The sequence below is a fragment of the Vespa mandarinia genome, chromosome 1, assembly GCF_050613455.1.
Source record: "Vespa mandarinia isolate Hongniang chromosome 1, ASM5061345v1, whole genome shotgun sequence".
Classification (NCBI taxonomy): domain Eukaryota; kingdom Metazoa; phylum Arthropoda; class Insecta; order Hymenoptera; family Vespidae; genus Vespa; species Vespa mandarinia.
In genome coordinates, this window is record NC_140810.1 from 9,777,501 (window position 1) to 9,788,518 (window position 11,018).

General features: G+C 28.0%; 1 pseudogene; it reads left to right on the forward strand.

Annotated features, from left to right (window-relative positions):
- Window positions 1-2,086, forward strand: part of LOC118446142 (protein unc-13 homolog 4B-like) — a 7,310-nt pseudogene extending 5,224 nt beyond the window's left edge.
- The last annotated feature ends 8,932 nt before the right edge of the window (window positions 2,087-11,018 follow it).

Below are 11,018 nucleotides of genomic sequence, written 5' to 3' on the forward strand. Positions count from 1 at the left end.
ATTTGATTATTTATAAATTAATTGTATTTAAAATATTCCAACGACTATGCACATGATGTGATATATTTTGAAGAAAAAAAATAATTCCAAACGACGAGGAGTTGTTAAATTAAAATTGGCCTTATGCGCGGAACATAATACGCAAGTTGCTATTCAGGAACTCAGACATTTATTTCGAGGTTTGTTGCTATATAAAGTTGAGATTAAGAAAAATCGAATAATATTGTTGATCTGATCCTGCAGAAGCTTTAATCTTCCAACATAATGCATAACGTAGCCTCTTAACTAAAAACATTGCCCTAGAACAATGGATTGAATATGTTAGGATCCATCAAAAACATCTACTTAATTTTATGGTTTGTAATAAATTTATAGTCACTTTGTTAAGATCTATAAATAATGGATCATTTTTTAACAAAACTACTTTGGGATGCGACAAGAAAATTACTATATTCTTACTTAAGTACAGTATAAGGAAAATAGGAAGATTAATTTTAAGAGAAAGGAATACCATAACATAGCTATCTATTCAGGGTATACCTTTCTTAAGTACAGTATTATAATCTTTTCAAAATAACAATAATTACTGTAATTTATTTAATTGGATGATATTATCGTCTATTGTCAGTCTCAATATTCCTAAATATTTTGATCTATTTCTTGCAAAGAAGTATTCTTGTTTTCCAGAGACAAACAGTACGAAATTGGATGTTATTCGAGATTTAGAGAAAACAATTATACATGGTGGTGCCAAATGGTAGGTATATAGCTTCTGTGTGTATATACTTATTTTAATATAACTTATATTAATTATTGGTGATTATATATTGTTATATTGAAAGATTTGAGCACATAGCAAGTAATACCGGAGACTAAATCGGACAAACATGTATGCATTCAGATATCAAATTAAAATAATCCAGTTAATGGGAACAGATTTCAGAGAAGATTATTTATTTGGAGAAGATAGATTATTACAAGCTGTTCGTCAAGTAGGTTATATAAAATAGGATATCATTATTATTGGAATTTATTTTATGTTGTATATTCATTTATGTGAAAATTTCATTTTTAGGAAAATTAATTTCCTTTGAACAAACACATTGTATATTATGTATGAAAAGAAAAGAAAAGAAGAACAAGTGAAATGTGCATGGAAGCTCTGAAATATATCTGTGAGAGATTAAAATATATAGAAGTCGATAATAATAATGATTCTGAGTTAATGCTTGGTACAACTTTATTAGAATTCTTTCTCAGGTTTCAACGATATGCTATGTAAGATATAAAAGCAATGAATTATTTTAATGATCATTTAATGTATCTTCTTTAAAATAATTAATTGTTTTATAGCCTGGGCCAAATAGTTTATGCCAAAGGACAATTGGAATCTATGAAAATACGAATAGTTTAGAATTGGTGTAGCATATTGGTTGGATATTGCAGTATACAAGGCTTTAAAACAAATCGACGGAGCTGTTGAATTTGATACATTACAAGCTATTGATAATATTATGCGATATACATGCAGTTGTCACATTAATGATTTTTTATCCAATTGGACATAACTGGCATGTTGAAGAATCTTATACATTAGTCACCAAAATTTTAGACATACATTATTAATATCTTCCAATTTTTTTTCTATCATTTTTTATATTCATGATCGTATTAATATGAGTGAGAAAATGATGTTATAGGACATTTGTAAGTTTTTCATTATATATGCAGATAAACTAGCTACGAAAGCAAAGACTACAACAAATTTAGGACAGTTTATTGAAAATAGCGTGTATCTAATGCTCGACGCTGTGCTATTAATAATATTGATTATATTAGAACATTGATTGATCCATTGATGCAAGTAACTTAGACTTACAATCGTTGATGGTTTAGGAAAAAACAAGAAAGGAAAAGAAAATAGGCCGTTCGTTGCAAACAGATTCTTTAGCTGATCGTTGCTAATGTGGCAGAAACTGTGAAAAATAAAATTTATGAATTGTTAGAAGTTGTTGCGCACAAAATGGAACTTAGTATGAGGCTGTAAGTAAAATTCCATCTCATGCTTATAAAAAAATATGAAAGGTTTATCTAAAATTTGTATAAAAAATATTTTATCATTGTAGATATTCATGGAACGAGCAGATTTGTTTCATGATAAATGTATGCAAGATAATAATGTAATTGACACATGTAAGAATTAGTATATAAATCTGCGATAAAAAATAAGAATCTGTCGAATATTTTCTTAAAAATAATTAGTGAATATATACATATATTATTTTAATACAATTTAGAACTTGAGTTTATTTCCATACTACCTATGAGGTAGAACTTTCAGTGTTTTTTTTGTGTGGTTTCTCCTTTAAGCTAGTTCATTCTATATTATTTCGACTATTACTACTACTAGTGATAATAATAATAATAATAATAATAATAATAATAATAATAATAATAATAATAATATATGTAAATGTTATTTATATATATCTAAATATTATTTAATACATTTTATATTATAATAGTAAAGACTAAGAAACAGTGAATAAGAAACAGTGTAGAAACAAATGCAAACGATCATAATGTAGTAAAACAAAGAGAAAAGATAGCGAATGAAAACAAAAGAAAGATTTCATACTTTTTTTCATATTTTGCGTTTGTATTAGACGTTATCTATCGATGAGCGGTCATGCATCAAAATTATCAAGGATACGATTTGTTGGATTGCTCTTAAACTACGTAAAATGATACATATTTCCTTTTTTTGTTATCCTAAATTACCCGTCACCATATGTGTCATAATGTATATTATATAAGTATATTCTTCTGTTTCTTCTTATTACTGTCTCATTACTATATTATTATATTACATATTATTATTATAATAATAATAGTAGTAATAATAATAATATAATGTGAACTCCTGCACAGGAAACTATAGCAAAATAGCGCTGAGAAGAAAATCTCATAGATAATGCGGAAATGAACTCGTGTTTTGATCTTTATTACAAATAATATATAATATATATGTTTACTAATTCTTAATTTTAAAAATATTTATGTAAACATTTCATAGATAGAAATACGCAAAATACTTATAATAATTTTAATTTAAATTGTCAGTACTTAAAAATTTTGATATCGCAGCTGTTGGCTACTTGAAGTGTAAACAAAACAAAATCTTGGTTGCTTGAACTACTTGCCGAGTCAGTTGCCTTTTGCATTTCAAAGAATAAACAATAGAACTTTCTCTTTCTAAACGTGAAAACTTGAAAATTAATACTTTCGCTAATTTTATAATTATTTAAGTAATTTATAACATATTCGGAATATATTAATATTTAAATAATAGTAAATCTGTTAAATATTAGAAAGCTCATAATACATAATAAATAGTAAATCTTTATTTAAACTTCCAATATTTCAAAATTTTAAACTCGCGATTGTTGAATACTTGAATAATATAAACAAACACGAACTTTTGATTGACTTTGACGGTTATTGAGTCAGTTTCCTTTTGAATTTCGGCGAGTAAACATCGGAACCTTTTTTGTTTATTATATTTTTATATAATAATTAATCAAATATTTAATCAATTTTGTTGGTAAAAGAAAAGTCTGGTTGGAGTCCAGAATGAAACAAGTCGAATAGAATCATTACTTTTGAATCAGGAAAGTTGAGTAGAGTCATTGATAAAAGGCAAAAAGACTTGTAGTATCATAGTTTGTGAGTCTTAGAATAAATTAATCAATTTTTAGTAAAGGATTTTTAGCAATTAATATATTAATTTTTGTTTCTCTCTCTATATTCTCTCGATCTTTTTTAAGACTTGCGTTAGAGTTGCGTTAGATTTATCAGTTTTCTTCCACGTTTTAGAATAAGGAACGGTTTTAGTTCTTTGCCATTAACGGTAGTTATCGAATGCTCTATAGTAGTGGTTAGGGCACGAACCAAAGAAGAGGCTATATGTCGAAGAGACCTCACAAATTCTGGCTCAAAAGGGCAACTATTATAAACTATTGAGTTATTTTTTAAGTTTCCTCAGAATCTTTCGAAAATGGTTCTTAGTCATATTTTAATTTTACCATGTCACTGAAAATGTTCTTATGGTGATGGATATAATGGTGTAGATTTAAGAAACTGAGACGCTATTACATTCCTTCTCCATTCCTACATTGCCACGCGTACGCGAATAGAATTATTTCATATTTTATGTATTTTTATTATTAAAGTTGAGTAATAAATTTTTCGCATTTTTTTCCAAAATTGAATTAAAATTAATGTAATTAATATAATTATATTTTGTTAAAATATAATTTTATTTTAATAAAATTAAGTTTTACGTTAAAGTCAAATTATAATCGTTTTTTCTTTTCTAAAGTTTAATTAAATTCATGATTTTATTTTTATAAAATAAAATTTTATTTTAAAGTCATAGCTACAAGACTTATAAGATATGACGATCGTGAGGACCACTGAAACTGCACTGAATAAAGGTGCACATGGAGCTGAAACAAGCACACAAAGATGTGTGCCAAGGTCTCCCTTTGCCATGCGTCACGAGAAAAGAATATTTGTTTAGATTAGAATTCTCATTTTTTTTTCTCTTTTAAATTTAAATTAAATTAAATTCATAATTTTATTTTTCATAAGTAATCTATATATTATTACGAGCTGACTTAAAAGAGTTCAGAGTGAATTCGGAACTAGAACACCATTTCTAGGTACCTAAAGAATTTAACATATAACAACGAGTTATTGTCTGTCTTCAAGGAAACTCGGTCTGAAAAGATGTGATTCGCGAACATTTTGAAATATCTGTATATTTTCTTAAGAGACTTTGTAAAATTGCTCTTTTTATATTCTCTCACTATTCTTTTCTATTTCCTCTTGCTTCTCTTCTTTTCAGACTTGATCATCGAAGGAAGGATCATTAGGTAGAATCATCGGGTGAAACTCTTGGGGAAGCCCTCGGCTATGGTCCCTTGGGAGGGATCTTGGGTGAGACTCCTTTTTCCAATATCAAAAAATTAAATGCGTTTTTGATACTCTGGTTTCGCTCAGGTGGAACGATCTTCAATATCTACTCCTCGATCTGAATTCCATCGTTCTCATGCGCGTATAATTTCCGACTTTCTTTTCTACTCTTTCTCTTCTTCTCTTTCTCTACTAACGTTCTTTTCTACCAATTTCCTTTCCTCTTTCTTCACTTCTTTTCAGGTTAGATCATCAAAGGAAGGACCATTGAGTGGGACCTTTGGGAGAGGGTAGTAGTAGTAGCAACAACAGTCGTAGTAAGTAGTAGCAGTAAGTAGTAGTAGTAATAATTACTTTAATAATAAGTATAATAATTACTTTAACAAAATTAGTCAAGAATATTAATAATTGCTGACCACAGAACCTCTTTGAGTTAATTCGGATATTGTGATTACATGTAAATATTCTATTCAATCTCTAAGTTGCAAAATTTACAATTTATCAAAGTTAAAATGACAAGAATTATCAATTATATGGACTTGAATTTACGCCAGAATGATAATGAACTGTACAGCAGCCGGAGAAATATGTGTATCTCGTTGTTTATTGCAGAATGGACAAATCATTCTCATCATGACCGTATTTATTACATCGAATGAAACAATTTTATAGATTATTGATTTTATCCATGATTCCTCATCTATACCATAGAAGATGCTACTCTATTTAATCAAAAATTATAATAAAATACCTATGATTCTGACTGAAGATTTCAACATTAATTTTACATCAGTTGAACGTGGCCACTAATTGAACTTCTAAGTTCGAAATTCAACTTGTATATGAATAACAATCCAGCAGTCAATTAAAAAATATAGGATTGCAATCAACTCAGTATTCATCAGATATTAAACCATCTGAAATCTGCAATTTAAATATCATATTTCAGTTATCACAAGCCAATAGTCTCTTTGATGGATTATAAGAGAATGGGCACATTCAAAAAATAATAGTATGAGGTCTATCAAATAACTATCCGTTATTGTGTTATTGCAGGAGAAAGAGGATTAATAGTGAGAATATTCGGAATAGCTAATAGTCGCTTTTTCGCGTTTCTTTATGTGTCCTCCAAGTCATCGAATCTTCTTCCCTTCTTCAATTTGGAGAATAGCCAGATTAGAATTGTATGGGACTTGACGAAGCTGTACAATGTTGTGTTTCACAAGAAATTGCAGGATAAGTTGCGATGAATATGTAGGTCCGTTGTCGTGATGCAGCACCAAGTCAGCACTTTTCCACAAACCTCGCCATTTCCTTCTCACTGCGTCATGCAGTCGTTTCAAAATTTCTTTGTAATACTTTTGAACAGTCAAGTGATGATTTTAATTAATTAAAACTCGAACTCGTTCTACATTTTCAGGAGTTTTAGTCGTTATGACCTGCCAAAACGAGAGTCATTTTTAACTAATGTATGACCATTTTTAAATCTCTTAAACCACTCTTTAAGCTGTATATCACTCATGGATTCATCTAGAAATATTACATTGGATAGTTTTCGAACACGAATGGTCGAGTTTTTGAAAAAATTTAATGCACACTTTTTGTTAAATGTTGATGCGTTTAGTCATCGTGAAATGCGACGCGCACAAAATTCAACATTTACTCATTGTCGATTGAAGACTTAAAGGACCATGCTGCCTGTCAGGGACACTCATAAATGTCCCCCTAATGATGAATAGCTACTTTAAACAATAGCACACTTAAGTTAGAGCACAAGATCGAATAATCAGATTTCGTATGTGCAAAGAAATATTGAATAAAGAAATATAAAAGAAATATAAAAATAATATACGTAAATATACATTGCAAATATAAATAGGGATATTTTTATGAAAAAATGAATATACAACTAAATTGATTCTACGAGTTCTCTAAGCACGTAGTGATTACACATCTATTTTTTTTTTTTTCAAGAGAAATGCCAAGAATAACGTCTGCGCTAATAATAAGTCCAGATATAATTCTTGACCGATTTTGATGAACAAGATCTTATTTTAAAAATGAAAATTTAAACGATTTAAACTTTCACAAATTTTTGAGAAAGCTTTTTATGCCTAAACTATTTTCGAAAGTCATCATTTTGGGATGTAATTTTTTTCAAAGAAGACTAAAGCTTTTTCAAGCAGTTTAATAGAATTAAACTATCACGTTGGAATTGTTTTATCGACTGTGAATAGAATTAAACTATCACGTTGGAATTGTTTTATCGACTGTGAATAGAATTAAACTATCACGTTGGAATTGTTTTATCGACTGTGAATAGAATTAAACTATTATGTTGGAATTGTTTTATCGACCCTGAATAATTGTATTAATAACGTTGTGAACTTTATAATAGATTAGTCAGGTATGTATTGAGGATCTGTTTTTCACGAATTGTCGGTAATGTTATCTGTAACAAAGATAATATGCTAAGATAAATTTGATAAATTTTCTTCTTTCATTTTTATCGTTTACAATTGTAACAATTATCAGAAAGTGGAAATTATAACAATTACAAAAATAAATATTATGATTTATAACATTTTTTCTTAATTTGAAAATAATCACTAATTCTTATTTCGTAAAAAGATAATTAGATATGAGGAATTACGATTATGAAAATTATATTTTTAAATAATTTAAAAACTGCGCCAAAATGTTTATCACTAGAAAGAACGAACTACACAGTGGAAAGTTACTTGTAGTCCTCTAGAACCTAATACTAGGACGTGATCAAATTTGAATTGAGTAAAAAAATATAGTTTAGATCGATCAATAATTAGCATTTTTTCGGTTAAATTATAAAGACAAAGCGAACAATGAGATAAGAGAGGATAGTTATAAAGCAGAAAATCCATCGTGATTACACGAGCAATATTTAAATTATCTTCAGTAAATTCAAGTAAACGAGAAATTAAAGTTGTTCGATAAGATGAAAAATCAAATGATTGTTATATTATATTAATCCCTACAATTTATAAAAGTAAAAAAAGCGAAAAAATATTCGAAGCTTATTTTCCTGCGCAAACGTTACGAAAAGTGCGTATAATTGATTTTCCAAAATAGCAACGTTGTATTAGAATATATTATATTTATCTTTCACTGTTAATAATAAAAAATTATCCTTCAATTTTTTTTAATTGATATTATGCCAAACATAATAATAAATTATTATAGCAGTATAATGATTTAAAATTCAATTAAAGTGGATCAATTATTAACAGAATTTATTTTTCTCTCAAATGGCCGTAGATTACTATCGGCAAACACCCATTACATTATGGAAATATTATATCAATAATATTATATCAATGTAACATCGATTAGATTTTTACACGGAAACTTGTGGAATCTCTCTGTACTATATTACAGTCATGGTTAATTGTGTAGTAATTGAAGTTTTCGATTCGGCGCCGTTTTTGCTATCTTTAACCAGGAAGAAATCTCCTCCATTTAACCTTAAAAGTCAGAATTCTCGGTAAGTGACATGTCAACCCAGTATCGCGGATTTTAGAGTAGAATCATTGTCAGCCTGTAGGTCTCCAGATAGTACTTGCGATATAAATCTATATCTAAATTATGTAACATAAGTTTTACCAGGCGATGGCTGGATATATTTCAATATTTTTTAGAATTTTTGTTTTTTTATTGTAAATACTTGGATATAATATATATCAATTTAATATAACTAATCATATTTAAGTAGATAATAAAATTAGATAATATGATAAAACAATTTTTTCTTCAAAAAATGAACCATAATATTCCAATTTCTTTATTATTGTTTCAGATTTAGTGTAATATCTTCCAAACACATAGATTTTAATGTTTTACAGCAAAGCATAAAACATTTCAATTGTATGATATGTAGAACTGTTCTTTTCTACTTTTGGTTAGATAAATAGATTTCGCTGTATACTATCGATTTTTCCTGTTCTCTTCCAAAATGCAGTGAACCGTCTTTAATAATGAAAATGCAAATATAAAATAATTTTACTCGCGTACACGGAGCAATATAGATACAGAAACGGAATATTAAATTATTTTCCTTTTTCAAATCTACCTTTGCACTCATCATCATAAGAACATTTTGAGTGACAATATGGTAAAATTAAAAAATGACTAAGAGCCATTCTCGAAAGGTTCTAGTAAATTTTCGACTTACAGGAAAGACACCTTGAGAGAATTTCAATGTTTACTCGTCGAAATCCGGAACAATACTGATCCAGTAACCGTCAAAGTCAGTCAACAGTCCAAAGTTATTGACATTACACGTAGCCAATAACCACGAGAATAAAATTTTTAAGTATTAAAATTTTAAAATATTAAAATTTTAAATAAAGATTATTTTAAGTTTTTCGTATGTTTCGAGCTATGAAATGTTTAAATAAATCTGCTACTGTTTAAATTTTATTTAGTTATATTCCGAGCATATCTCAAATTGTTTAAATAATTCTAAAATAATCGAAAGTATGATTTGTTTAAACTTACCCATTTGAAAAGAGCCTGCTTCGATCTTTACTCGTCGAAATTCAAAAGAAAACTGATTCGATAACAGTCAAGACCGAGCGTTCAAATTTTAACTCTATTTAAATATTAATTTAATTCTATTTTACGTGTTTCGAGTTATAAAATGTTTAAATAAATATGCTATTGTTTAAATATTAATTAGTTATACTCCGTACAATGTAATAAAGAATATTTGTTTCGTTATAATTGAGAATTCTCTACATTTTTCTTACGAAAAATTTTTTTTCCCTTGGCGGAATGCTTGTTATGTCACAAGATTTGTAAACTTCTTTCTTTTTTTTTTCTTTTTTCTTCTGTTCTTCGCGAGATGAATGTATAACTTCCATATAGAGAGTGTCCTGCAACGTAATGTACATTGAAACTATGTATTCTTTTTGTTATTCTAAGTCAAAGTCTTAATACACATACGCCCTAAAGTCGATTGTTTCAATGTTATAACGAAAAAACAAAATTACATAAAATAAGAATAATATTATTTATTAAAGATAATATTATATATTGATAATTAAACAATAATTAAAGGGAAATGTCTAAGCTATATTTATGCGATGTTTTTACTTAAAACGACAGTCAATTTACCAATATTATCTTGCATAGCAAATATGGAAAACGATTCGCTTCAACTTATGCGACAACTTCATACTCGATATAATTCATGTAAGTTTACATGATACACGTTTTGACTATATCGACAATTGTAATGTTTATATGGCTTTAATTATGTTTATATGGTTTTTTAAGCGTACATCTACCTTCCTCTCGCAATTTACTTATGTTTACTTTTCCTTTGTTTGCTTAAAAATTGAATATGACTAGCCAGGATCAATGTTGCGTCTACCGATCGTCTACTATTGCATCAATTGAGTAGTCTGAACGCTGCCATTAAGATATATGTATGTGTACGATATCTATTGACAAAACCGAGTGTCAAAAATTGCCGAATCCGTGATTATATGGTTAACGTCAGTGTCATATGAAAATGTACTTATAAAACATATACGCCACTGTATAAGATAGTAAAATAATCGAATAGGGAAAAAAACCGATTTGGTGTTATATGAACGAACTCTTAAAAAGCTGGATTTATAGAAGTGTTTCACAAAGAGAAGTTGTAAATTCATCTTATATATAGTTCGTATAAAAAAGATATTTTAACAAATTTCTCTACTGCTATAATCCAATATGTTGATGATATTGCGATTTATATTAAATTATCATCTGTAGATACAGAAAAAGTAAACATCGAAAAAGCTATTACCACCATTCAATGTCGACATTTGATCGTATTCTATATGCACCAAAACTGTACCCAAAGAATATATCATCTAGGGACATTTACATAAACTCAAGATATTTAAAAAAAAGTAATGTTTCTTAAATGAGTATTTAAATGTTTCTTTTTTAATGAGAAATATGGTCAAATAAAGGAGTAATTATTAAATGTATATTTTCTAAAGTATATTTCGCAA